The 13789-nt window shown below is 46.7% G+C and overlaps 1 protein-coding gene and 1 long non-coding RNA gene across 7 annotated transcripts in view; both read right to left on the bottom strand.

Annotated features, from left to right (window-relative positions):
* LOC118359206 (semaphorin-6B-like) overlaps nt 1–13789 on the bottom strand; it is a 150629-nt gene that overhangs the window by 101464 nt on the left and 35376 nt on the right. The window lies entirely within an intron of this gene.
* On the bottom strand, nt 2427–2816 carry LOC127912031 (uncharacterized). Of its 2 annotated transcripts, none has more exons than XR_008080185.1 (3): nt 2753–2816; nt 2636–2687; nt 2427–2461 (listed from the first exon to the last, which is right to left on the bottom strand). It is a non-coding gene; the product is annotated as an uncharacterized LOC127912031 (long non-coding RNA). The 2 variants fall into 2 exon arrangements; XR_008080184.1 differs by lacking the exon at nt 2427–2461 and adding an exon at nt 2466–2500.

Raw genomic sequence — 13789 nt, 5'->3', positions numbered from 1 at the left:
GCGAAAATAGGAAGCCAATTCTAGATTTAACTTTGGATTGGAGATGTTTGATATGGGTCTGGAAGGAGAGTTTACAGTCTAACCAGACACCTAAGTATTTGTAGTTGTCCACGTATTCTAAGTCAGAGCCGTCCAGAGTAGTGATGTTGGACAGGCGGGTAGGTGCAGGTATCGATCGGTTGAAGAGCATGCATTTAGTTTTACTTGTATTTAAGAACAATTGGAGGCCACGGAAGGAGAGTTGTATGGCATTGAAGCTTGCCTGGAGGGTTGTTAACACAGTGTCCAAAGAAGTATACAGAATGGTGTCGTCTGCGTAGAGGTGGATCAGAGACTCACCAGCAGCAAGAGCGACCTCATTGATGTATACAGAGAAGAGAGTCGGTCCAAGAATTGAACCCTGTGGCACCCCCATAGAGACTGCCAGAGGTCCGGACAGCAGACCCTCCGATTTGACACACTGAACTCTATCAGAGAAGTAGTTGGTGAACCAGGCGAGGCAATCATTTGAGAAACCAAGGCTGTCAAGTCTGCCGATGAGGATGTGGTGATTGACAGAGTCGAAAGCTATGTGAATCTCCTCTGCTCATATCCTATGTTCATCTCCTCTGCACATCTCCTCTGCACATCTCATCTGCATATATCCTATGTTTATCTCCTCTGCACATCTCATCTGCACATCTCCTCTGCACATCTACTCTGCATATCTCCTATGTTCATCTCCTCTGCACATATCCTATGTCCAGCACCTCTGCACATCTCCTCTGCACAGCTCATCTGCATATATCCTATGTTTATCTCCTCTGCACATATCCTAGGTCCATCACTTCTGCACATCTCATCTGCACATCTCCCTGCACATCTCCTCTGTACATATCCCTGCACATCTCCTCTGCGTGTGTCCTCTGCACCTCTCCTCTGCACATCTCCTATGCTCATCTCCTCTGCATGTGTCCTCTGTATGTCCCCTTTGAATGTTTCCTCTGCACATCTACTCTTCACGTGTCCTCTGCACATATCCCTGCACATGTCCTCTGCACATCTCCTCTGCACATCTCCCTGTACATTTCTTCTGCACATCTCCCTGTACATCTCCTCTGCACATCTGCACATCCTCTGCACATCCTCTCTGCACATCTCCTCTGCACATCTACTCTGCACGTATTCTCTGCACATCTACTCTGCACATCTCATCTCATTTGTATCATCTCCTCTGCACATATCCTATGTCACCTCTGCACATCTCCTCTGCATCTTCTGCATCCTATGTTTATCTCCTCTGCATGTGTCCTTTGCACATCTCCTCTGCATGTCTCCTCTGTACTATGTCTCCTCTGAATGCATATCTCCTCTGCACATCTCCCTGCACATCTCCTCTGCATGTGTCCTTTGCACATCTCCTCTGCATGTCTCCTCTGTACGTCTCCTTTGAATGTGTCCTCTGCACATCTCCCTGCACACCTCCTCTGCACATCTCCTATGTTCATCTCCTCTGCACATCTCCTCTGCACATCTCCTATGTTCATCTGCACATCTCCTCTGCACACCTCCTCTGCACATCTCCTATGTTCACCTCCTCTGCACACCTCCTCTGCACATCTCCTATGTTCACCTCCTCTGCACACCTCCTCTGCACACCTCCTCTGCACATCTCCTATGTTCACCTCCTCTGCACACCTCCTCTGCACACCTCCTATGTTCATCTCCTCTGCACACCTCCTCTGCACATCTCCTCTCCTCCTCTGCACACCTCCTCTGCACATCTCCTCTGCACATCTCCTCTGCACACCTCCTCTGCACACCTCCTCTGCACATCTCCTATGTTCATCTCCTCTGCACACCTCCTCTGCACACCTCCTCTGCACATCTCCTATGTTCATCTCCTCTGCACACCTCCTCTGCACACCTCCTCTGCACATCTCCTATGTTCATCTCCTCTGCACATCTCCTCTGCACATCTCCTATGTTCATCTCCTCTGCACATATCCTCTGTCCATCACCTCTGCACATCTCCTCTGCACATCTCATCTGCATATCTCCTATGTTTATCTCCTCTGCACATATCCTATGTCCATCTCCTCTGCACATCTCCTCAGCATATCTCATCTGCACGTGTCATCTGCACATCTCCTCTGCACATCTCTTCTGCATGTGTCCTTTCATCTCCTCTGCATGTCTCCTCACGTCTCCTTTGAATGTGTCCTCTGCACATCTCCCTGCACATCTCCTCTGCATGTGTCCTTTGCACATCTCCTCTGCATGTCTCCTCTGTTCTCCTTTGAATGTGTCCTCTGCACATCTCCCTGTTCACCTCCTCTGCACACTATGTTCATCCTCTGCACACCTCCTCTGCACATCTCCTATGTTCATCTCCTCTGCACACCTCCTCTGCACACCTCCTCTGCACATCTCCTATGTTCATCTCCTCTGCACACCTCCTCTGCACATCTCCTATGTTCATCTCCTCTGCACACCTCCTCTGCACATCTCCTATGTTCATCTCCTCTGCACACCTCCTCTGCACATCTCCTATTTTCATCTCCTCTGCACACCTCACATCTGCATCTTCACCTCCCTGCACACCTCCTCTGCACATCTCCTATGTTCATCTCCTCTGCACACCTCCTCTGCACACCTCCTCTGCACATCTCCTCTGCACATCTCCTATGTTCATCTCCTCTGCACACCTCCTCTGCACACCTCCTCTGCACATCTCCTATGTTCATCTCCTCTGCACACCTCCTCTGCACACCTCCTCTGCACATCTCCTATGTTCACCTCCTCTGCACACCTCCTCTGCACATCTCCTATGTTCATCTCCTCTGCACACCTCCTCTGCACACCTCCTCTGCACACCTCCTCTGCACATCTCCTATGTTCATCTCCTCTGCACACCTCCTCTGCACACCTCCTCTGCACATTTCCTATTTTCATCTCCTCTGCACACCTCCTCTGCACACCTCCTATGTTCAACTCCTCTGCACACCTCCTCTGCACACCTCCTCTGCACACCTCCTCTGCACACCTCCTCTGCACATCTCCTATGTTCATCTCCTCTGCACATCTCCTCTGCACATCTCCTATGTTCATCTCCCTGCACATCTCCCTGCACACCTCCTCTGCATATCTCTCTGCACATCTCCCTGCACATCTCGCACATCTGCACATCTCCCTGCACATCTCCTCTGCACATCTCCCTGCACATCTCCCTGCACATCTCCCTGCACATCTCCTATGTTCATCTCCTCTGCACATCTCTCTGCACATCTCTCTGCTTGGCTGTTGTCTTCTCTTTATTCTCCCACCATCTCTCTTCCACCTTCCCTCTCTCCTCGCCCTGGGCCTCCCTCACCCCCATCATCTCAACGCACCCTCTCGTTCCCTACCCAGGATGCATTGTGCCAGTCAAATAAAAATATGAAACACACAGACCCGTCACATGATCTCAAATTACTCTCTAATGTTGCAAATGGAGGGATCCCTGTGGGGCTGGAGCAGGCTGGGGCTGGTTGGGCGAGCGTGAACTAACAGGTAGAACATTTACGAGTTAGAGTTAGCTAAAGGTCGACAGTTAATCCGATCCGTGCCTATAAGTCTGGTACTATAGCAACAATAAACATAACACAGTGTATACAAAACATGAATCAAAACCCCTATACTAGTTTTGATTAAACTTAAAAATGTGTTTTTCAAAATAACTAATTCTGTTATTGTGGGTGTCGTTCTGCAATACTTAATGTATATTACTCAGGGAAATGATTACTTTGTACCAATCTACAGGCTACAGGCAGTGGTTGGTAGATAAAGTGGGGTTTTTTATGACACCACCCCAACTCACTCATTCTTCAGTGCGTGGCAGAACATTGAAATGGAAAATTAACAAATCAACCCTGAATGAGTATGAAAAACTAATTTCCCCCCCAAAACCTATAAAATGGAGACCTTATGCTGTGAAATGGAAAACAGATTGAACATTGAAATCCCCCATGCAACCGGAGCCGGCTCTAACAGTTCATTAGACCGGGGCCAATATGTTAGAGTAATCAGGAGCTATCTGATTTCCCTGCTTATACTGCCACGGTGAGCTGTGCTCTCTACGACTGGGTGCTAGGGACTGGCACAGAGATACCAGCCACTATGAAGACCTTCTGCCTGGTGTCACAGTGTGTCTGTTCCCTTCTAAAACAACCAGGCTGATACCACTGATGGTTCTTCCTGTAGTATGCGTCACTCAGCCGCAGGCCGCACTGCCAGTGTCCACACCAAACAAGAGATACAGGGATATAATAGACCGCTCTGTGCCAGAGACATACATCAAACGTATTTGCTTTCAGTTGAGACTACTTCTGGGCAACAAAAAAACATTCACATGGCTCCAGCCTGAGCAAACACAGTAACACGCGCACTGAGTCAACAGCAGAGAGGCAATAGGCCTTGAAACCCAGGAGACTCAGTCTAACAGTGGAACAGTCTCCAGCAAGCCCCCTGTTTTTACTGGAGCCCCCCAGCCCTGCTCCATGGCCCTACCCACTCTGCCCCCTCGCTGACTGTGGGCTAAATATAGCGAGGGGCTGGGGCCTGGGCTGTCTGATGGGCTCCATTATCTGCCTGTGGGGCTCTTGTGTTCTTCCATGATGTCTGATCTGCACCTGTCTCTTGCCCGGCATCCCTGTGCACATGGCCAATCAGGTCAGCCTAAATATAGCCCCGCTCCCAATCCCAGTACCCCTTTCAAACATCACATGGAGCTAGGTAGAAATGTAGAAGTGTAGAAGCTAGGCAGAAGTGTAGAAGCGTAGAAGCTAGGTAGAAGTGTAGAAGCGAGGTAGAAGTGTAGAAGCTAGGTAGAAGTGTAGAAGCTAGGTAGAAGCGTAGAAGCGTAGAAGCTAGGTAGAAGCGTAGAAGCTAGGTAGAAGCGTAGAAGCTAGGTAGAAGCATATAAGCTAGGTAGAAGTATAGAAGCTAGGTAGAAGTAGAAGCATATAGAAGCTAGGTAGAAGTATAGAAGCTAGGTAGAAGCATAGAAGCTAGGTAGAAGTATAGAAGCTAGGTAGAAGCGTAGAAGCTAGGCAGAAGTATAGAAGCTAGGTAGAAGCGTAGAAGCTAGGTAGAAGCGTAGAAGCTAGGTAGAAGCATAGAAGCTAGGTAGAAGTATAGAAGCGTAGAAGCTAGGTAGAAGTATAGAAGCTACCTTAGGGTTACACTATCCCTTTACCACATTATAGTGTTCAGAAATAAATGCTCCTCCAATGGCACTGATGATTTATCCATCAGAACTTATCCTCCCCACACAATTCCATCTTACACTGTGGCTTAAATGTGTCTATCTTTTGAAAATCACACATGCAAACATCAATATGGAAAACTCTTGTTATGGAAACTTTTAACTGTCTGGATGAATGAGAGTTGATGTCTTTGCTTTACGCAAATCCTCATTGAGAGCATGCACATAAGATGAGCAGCCTGCCAGAAAGTAATATTATATTATGGTCTGTCTCTACTCTGTCTGGCAAAATGTCCAATACTACATGAAGAGAAAAGATCTGCAGAGCTGCAGCTGAAGCCCCACCAGAGAATGACTTCCTGAGGTCATAAAAGAAGATGAGATGAAGTGATTAGGAAAATGTCATGGAGTCTCTTCCCTGCAAGGCACCTCATCCTCACTCGTTACAGATACCAATCAGGGTTATCTCCTACAATGGCCGATAGATCGTACCTGCAGAGCAGAGAAAATGAGACGATTCACCATAACTGTTAGGTTTATGTTAGTGGGAAAGATAGCATATGTCTATGAAAAGCAATTATATAAATGCAAACAGGCAATTATGATAGCAGAAGTTCCATTTCCAGAACTCTATGATGGTGTTATGCTGTATCAGAAAAGGCCTAAAACATCCCAACGATAAAACTGTCTTCACCACACCATTGCATTCACAGCCTATTTCTCCCCTGTCTCTGTTACCGTGGAAACTGTTAGCCGTGTTGGAAAGAGCAATTCTATTACAGCAAGAAGATAGGCACCCAGTTTCAGGTCCCTCAGTCAGCAAATAGAACTATAAAACATGACTTAACAGTAAGAGGGAGAGAGAGAGACAGGGAGAGACAGGGAGAAACAGAGAGGGACAGAGAGAGACAGGGACAGGGAGAGACAGAGAGAGACAGAGACAGGGAGGGACAGAGAGAGACAGGGAGAGAAGGAGAGAGACGTGGAGAGACAGGGAGAGACAGAGAGAGACAGAGAGAGACAGGGGGAGACAGAGAGAGACGGGGAGAGACGGAGAGATACAGGGAGAGATAGGGAGATACAGGGAGAGATAGGGAGAGACAGAGAGAGACAGAGAGAGACAGCGTGAGACAGGGAGAGACAGAGAAAGACAGAGAGAGATAGGGAGAGACAGAGAGAGACAGGGAGAGACAGAGAGAGACAGAGAGAGACAGAGAGAGACAGGGAGAGACAGGGAGAGACAGAGAGAGACAGGGAGAGACAGAGAGAGTCAGAGAGAGACAGGGAGAGACAGAGAGAGACAGAGAGAGACAGGGAGAGACAGGGAGAGACAGGGAGAGACAGAGAGAGACAGGGAGAGACAGAGAGAGTCAGAGAGAGACAGGGAGAGTCAGAGAGAGACAGGGAGAGACAGAGAGAGACAGACAGAGAAGCCAGCAGAACAGCCCACCTCAGCACCCGACAAAAGTCTCGACACCACAGCAGAACAGTCCACCACAGACCCTAACCATATCCTCGACATCACAGCAGAACAGACAAATGAAGAACCCCAGGCCCAGGGGCTCTCTGAGCCCTCTGAGCACCCCCTCTGTCAGCCACCCTGATAGCCCTTCTGACAACCCCACACACCCACTGAGGACATACACAAGACACAGATTGTTCTCCTTATGACTCAAATGGGAAATATATAAAATACCTTTTTCCCAAACACAGTATGTCTAAGCTCTGGTGTCCAAACACCCAGCGCACCCTAGACCTTCTGTCTGAGGACCAACTAGGTTCACCCAGCCACATAATAATACACACAGGCACAAACTACCTGAGAGCACAGCAGGAAAGGGTGGCCACAGCACTGAAGGGAGTGATTGAAAAAGCTTCTTCTACTTTCCCCAATGCACAAGTGGTTATCTCCGCCCTGCTACCAAGAAAATACTTCCACTCTGCCTCAATACAGCGGGTAAACGCAAGTATTTCCCGTGACTGTGCCTCAAAACCAAATGTTTTCCTGGTCCACCACTCCACCCAGGACTTGAACAGCCCCTATGACCAGGTCCACCTCTACAAGGCAGCAGTGCCCACCTTTGCCCGGAGTCGAAAGGACATCGCTCTCAAACGTATCCCCAACACTTCACACAGGAGCAACAGATCAATGGACCCCCCACCCAGACCAGCAAGACACTCTCCCAGACCTGCGGGAACCCTCCCTGGACCTACACATAGAGGACCCACGCCAAGGAGACTTACATCGAGACCACAGCACCCCCAGCCACATCCACACCCCTACCCCAACCAATCAACACCCCCCCATGTCAACCATGCCCACACCCCATTTAGCCCCCCTCAGATCAGACCTATGCCTCTCCTGCCCACCCCATGCACCCCACCCCCGCAAAGTGGGCCTCAACATGGAAGTCACACATATGCCCAGGCAGTGAGCGGGCAAACAGGCCCAACCCCCACTCTTACACTAGCACCAAGCCAATGGCATGTACCAGATGCTCAGCAGGCTCTGCTCACACTTACTGGCCTGAGGCCAACCCACACGACCAACAACATCGGACCCTTTATGAAACACAAAGCCTTCACTATATCATCCTGGAATATCCAAGGCCTGAAGTCATCTGCCTTTGTTTGCATCATAGGTACACTTCAACTATGACAGACAAAATGAGAAAAAAAAATCCAGAAAATCACATTGTAGGATTTTTAATGAATTTATTTGCAAATTATGGTGGAAAATAAGTATTTGGTCACCTACAAACAAGCAAGATTTCTGGCTCTCACAGACCTGTAATTTCTTCTTTAAGAGGCTCCTCTGTCCTCCACTCATTACCTGTATTAATGGCACCTGTTTGAACTTGTTATCAGTATAAAAGACACCTGTCCACAACCTCAAACAGTCACACTCCAAACTCCACTATGATCTCACCCCGTGGGGTCAAAATGATCACAAGAACGGTGAACAAAAATCCCAGAACCACACGGGGGGACCTAGTGAATGACCTGCAGAGAGCTGGGACCAAAGTAACAAAGCCTACCACCAGTAACACACTATGCCGCCAGGGACTCAAATCCTGCAGTGTCAGACGTGTCCCCCTGCTTAAGCCAGTACATGTCCAGGCCCGTCTGAAGTTTGCTAGAGAGCATTTGGATGATCCAGAAGAAGATTGGGAGAATGTCATATTGTCAGATGAAACCAAAATATAACTTTTTGGTAAAAACTCAACTCGTCGTGTTTGGAGGACAAAGAATGCTGAGTTGCATCCAAAGAACACCATACCTACTGTGAAGCATGGGGGTGGAAACATCATGCTTTGGGGCTGTTTTTCTGCAAAGGGACCAGGACGACTGATCCGTGTAAAGGAAAGAATGAATGGGGCCATGTATCGTGAGATTTTGAGTGAAAACCTCCTTCCATCAGCAAGGGCATTGAAGATGAAACGTGGCTGGGTCTTTCAGCATGACAATGATCCCAAACACACCACCCGGGCAACGAAGGAGTGGCTTCGTAAGAAGCATTTCAAGCTCCTGGAGTGGCCTTGCCAGTCTCCAGATCTCAACCCCATAGAAAATCTTTGGAGGGAGTTGAATGTCCATGTTGCCAAGCAACAGCCCCACAACATCACTGCTCTAGAGGAGATCTGCATGGAGGAATGGGCCAAAATACCAGCAACAGTGTGTGAAAACCTTGTGAAGACTTACAGAAAACATTTGACCTCTGTCATTGCCAACAAAGGGTATATGACAAAGTATTGAGATATTAACAGTATATTTGACTTCTCAGCTTCCCTATCAAATCTCAAAGTCTCAAAAAGAAAACCGAAGAAAATGAACAGCAATGACAATGGTTTGATGAAGAATGCAAAATTCTAAGAAAGAAATTGAGAAACCTGTCCAACCAAAAACATAGAGACCCGGAAAACCTGAGTCTACGCCTTCACTATGGTGAATCACTAAAACAATACAAAAATACACTACGGAAAAAGAAGGAACAGCACGTCAGAAATCAGCTCAATGTAATTGAAGAATCCATAGACTCTAATGTGGTGTTGATGGTATCCTTAATGAAATGATCAAATATACAGACAACAAATTCCAATTGGCTATACTAAAACTCTTTAACATCATCCTTAGCTCTGGCATCTTCCCCAAAATTTGGAACCAAGGACTGATCACCCCAATCCACAAAAGTGGAGACAAATTTGACCCCAATAACTACCGTGGGATATGCGTCAACATCAACCTTGGGAAAATCCTCTGCATTATCATTAACAGCAGACTCATACATTTCCTCAATGAAAACAATTTACTGAGCAAATTTCAAATTGGCTTTTTACCAAATTACTGTACAACATGTATTCACCCTGCACACCCTAATTGACAACCAAACAAACCAAAACAAAGTCAAAGTCTTCTCATGCTTTGTTGATTTCAAAAAAGCCTTCGACTCAATTTGGCATGAGGGTCTGCTATACAAATTGATGGAAAGTGGTGTTGGGGGTAAAACACACGACATTATAAAATCCATGTACACAAACAACAAGTGTGCGGTTAGAATTGGCAAAAAAACAGACACATTTCTTCCCACATGGCCGTGGGGTGAGACAGGGATGCAGCTTAAGTCCCACCCTCTTCAACATATATATCAACGAATTGGTGCGGGCACTAGAAAAGTCTGCAGCACCCGGCCTCACCCTACTAGAATCTGAAGTCAAATGTCTACTGTTTGCTGATTATCTGGTGATTCTGTCACCAAACAAGGAGAGCCTACAGCAGCACCTAGATCTTCTGCATAGATTCTGCCAGAATAATGGTGTTCCAAAAAAGATCCAGTCGCCAGGACCACAAATACAAATTCCATCTAGACACCATTGCCCTAGAGCACACAAAAAACTATACATACCTTGGCCTAAACATCAGCGCCACAGGTAACTTCCACAAAGCTGTGAACGATCTGAGAGACAAGGCAAGAAGGGCATTCTATGCCATCAAAAGGAACATAAATTTCAACATACCAATTAGGATCTGGCTAAAAATACTTGAATCAGTCATAGAGCCCATTGTCCTTTACGGTTGTCCTTTACGGAGGTCTGGGGTGCGCTCACCAACAAAGAATTCACAAAATGGGACAAACACCAAATTGAGAATCTGCATGCAGAATTCTGCGAAAATATCCTCTGTGTACAACGTAGAACACCAAATAATGCATGCAGAGCTGAATAAGGCTGATACCCACTAAATATCAAAATCCAGAAAAGAGCCGTTAAATTCTACAACCATGTAAAAGGAGGTGATTCCAAAACCTTCCATAACGAAGCCATAACCTACAAAGAGATGAGCCTGGAGAATAGTCCCCAAAGCAAGCTGGTCCTGGGGCTCTGTTCACAAACACAAACCCACCCCACAGAGCCCCAGGACAGCAACACAATTAGACCCAACCAAATCATGAGAAAACAAAAAGATAATTACTTGACACATTGGAAAGAACAAAAAAAGCAGAGCAAACTAGAATGCTATTTGACCTTTAAACAGATAGTACCTAGTGGCTTTGTGCACACTGCCCACAAAATGAGGTGGAAACTGAGATGCACTTCCTAACCTCCTGTCCAACGTATGACCATATTAGAGATACATATTTCCCTCAGATTACACAGATCCACAAAGAATTCGAAAACAAATCCAATTTTGATAAACTCCCATATCTACTGGGAGAAATTCCACAGTGTGCAATCACAGCAGCAAGATTTGTGACCTGTTGCCACAAGAAAAGGGCAACCAGTGAAGAACAAACACCATTGTAAATACAACCCATATTTATGCTTATTTATTTTCCATTGTGTTCTTTAACCATTTGTACATCGTTACAACACTGTATATATATATATATATATATATATATAATATGACATTTGTAATGTCTTTATTGTTTAGAAATTTCTGTATGTGTAATGTTTACTGTTAATTTGTATTGTTTATTTCACTTTTGTATATTATCTACCTTACTTGTTTTGGCAATGTTAACACATGTTTCCCATGCCAATAAAGCCCCTTGAATTGAATTGAATTGAATTGAATTGAATTGAATTGAATTGAGAGAGAGAGAGAGAGAGAGAGAGAGAGAGAGAGAGAGAGAGAGAGAGAGAGAGAGAGAGAGAGAGAGAGAGTGACAGAGAGAGTGACAGAGAGCGACAGAGACAGGGGGATGTGGGAGGTAAATAGAAAAGGAATTCTAGCTGTTATGAAATTCAACCATACCTGGTCAGTGACCATGACAGAGAGGTATTGTGTGGAAACAAATAGCAGGATGTGGTACACAACAATGGCATAAGACAGAGACCACAATTGGATAGACTAGCCACATAAATGACTCTTACAGGCACAGTACTGCAGGGCTGAGCAGAGAGAATGGAGAGCCAGATGCACAAGTACTACACTGGTTAAGCAGATTGTCAGATCTATCCATCCCTTCCTCCCTGTATCTATTCACATCCATTCAATGCCTCATCTTCACCACCCATCTCTCTCTCTCTCTCCTCCCCTCTGATAATGGACCCATTCAGGAATTTGTTTTCTGCCTGATGCCCAAAGCGAAATACCCTTTCTCTCTCTCTTCCTTTCTTCTTCTCTCACTCTCTACTTAACTCACACACCATCCCGTAACCCCATCACTCGTGTTACTAGTGGAGAGAAGAGTCTAAAAGGGTTGAGGGGCATAGGGGACTAGGGGACAGGGTAGAAGGCAGACAGCCAGGGAAGGTCACAGTGGTGCCTGGGGGGACAGTGGAGAGAGGAGCGTGTAGAGCAAGAGGGGCGAGTGGCTAGGATCAAATGCTAATCAATACCAAGGACATGCTCTCCGAGGGCTTTGGTTCAGCCATGTCATCTTCACACAATTCCCGTTATGAGCACCATATATCAGGTTACTCTCCTTCGGCCCATAGTAGGGAGAAAACAGCTCAGTTTCAATGACATCACCTTTGAAATATATGTTGTTCCTATTTGGCCCCAGATTTCTGTGAATCATTCCTAGGGGTCTAATGTTTCACATCCAGCTTTGCCCTGGCTTACTTTGTACAGAGCCTCAAAGTGAGGTAAACTACGTTCTGTTTAAGAAGGGAAGGGCTCCTCTCCCCTGGCGCCGGTATCTGGCGTGGCAGAGGTAGAACCATGGAACTGAGAGAAGAAAACTGTTCCTGCTGCTGGATGCATTGTTCCTGCGTTGGCAATTACATGTTACGAGGATGAGGCCAAATCGTCTGTTTGTGAGTGCCTGGATAGGCATGTGCCAAGGAGCGAAAGAAAGAGCGGGAAAGAAAGAGAGAGCCCTGGAATGGGGGAAAGGAGAGAAAGGCAGACCAAAAGAGATATAGTCAAAGAGGGAGGGAAGGAGTGGTGGCGAGAAAGAGAGAGCGCAGAAAAGGCTTCATCTGACAAGAGGTGAAACTAGATAGTGGGATAGTGGTATATTAGCTCTCTCCTCGAGGGCTTCCTCTCGTTATGGCTTCGTCTCCTAAGGGCTTCCTCCCCTGAGATGTTTCTCTCTCTTCTTTCCATTACTTGAACTTTCAATTGAAGATGGTGGTGTGTCACAAAGAGAAAAGAGAAATAGGCAGAATACTTGGGTACGGTCTCTGTGTGTGTGGGTGTGATTATAGGCATGTGTGTGAGGCCCAGGCAGGCTCCATTATTTCTTCCCCTCAGCCAGAGGAGTCTCATTGACCCCTGTATCCAGCAAACGCAGAGAGGAACCTTGACCACAACACCCTCAAAAGCTAGCCCTGCCACTGGCTCCATCCCAGCCCTGTCCATCTCTTAGAGATCTTCCTTCATCCTGACCTATAAGAAACATTTGTAATAGTAGAGGAACGATGCCTAACATATGTCACTTAGCAGACACTTATATCCAAAGCGACTTAGTCATGTGTGCATACATTTCATGTATGGGTGGTCCCAGGAATCAAACCCACTACCCTGGCATTACAAGCACAATGCTGAAGCAACACAGCTATTTATGATGTAGGCTATTTTTGTGTAGTGATGTAATTGTTGTATTCCTGTTTGCGCCCCAGGAAGGGGGATCCTAACAAATACTAAATACTAAAATATAGCACAATGCCTTTTCCAACCCTGGATGTCTCTTCATATCCACATCCCCCAGTTCCTTTGACCCCCCCTGCCCTGTCCCCATTCTAACCGCAATCCTCCTGCCCACCATTCTGGCATTGAGCCCCTCTATTCTCCCTGCCTGTTTTCACTCCAGACCCTCTTCACTCCGCCAATCCCTGTGTCCCCAGGAGTTGGAGGCATCTCTGTCTCTCTCCAAGCCAGGAACCCTCAGCCCCATGTAGCCCCAGTCTCTCTGTCAGTCTCCCCAGAGAGGCGAGGCAGAGGCAGGGAGAGTAATCTGCTGCTCCACAATACAGACCTATAATCAAGGGCTTTGCAGGGGTTTCAGCTCAAAGTTTGCACCTCATACAAGACAGATACAACCTGGAGAAAAGAAGAAGCTATCCGCTCATCCCCCTTCTTTCACAGCCCAAGCGGAGCAGAAAGTGCTAACTTGTC

The sequence above is a fragment of the Oncorhynchus keta genome, chromosome 26 (assembly GCF_023373465.1).
Source record: "Oncorhynchus keta strain PuntledgeMale-10-30-2019 chromosome 26, Oket_V2, whole genome shotgun sequence".
Taxonomy (NCBI): Eukaryota; Metazoa; Chordata; class Actinopteri; order Salmoniformes; family Salmonidae; genus Oncorhynchus; species Oncorhynchus keta.
This window is presented reverse-complemented; position numbering and strand designations above follow the sequence as displayed.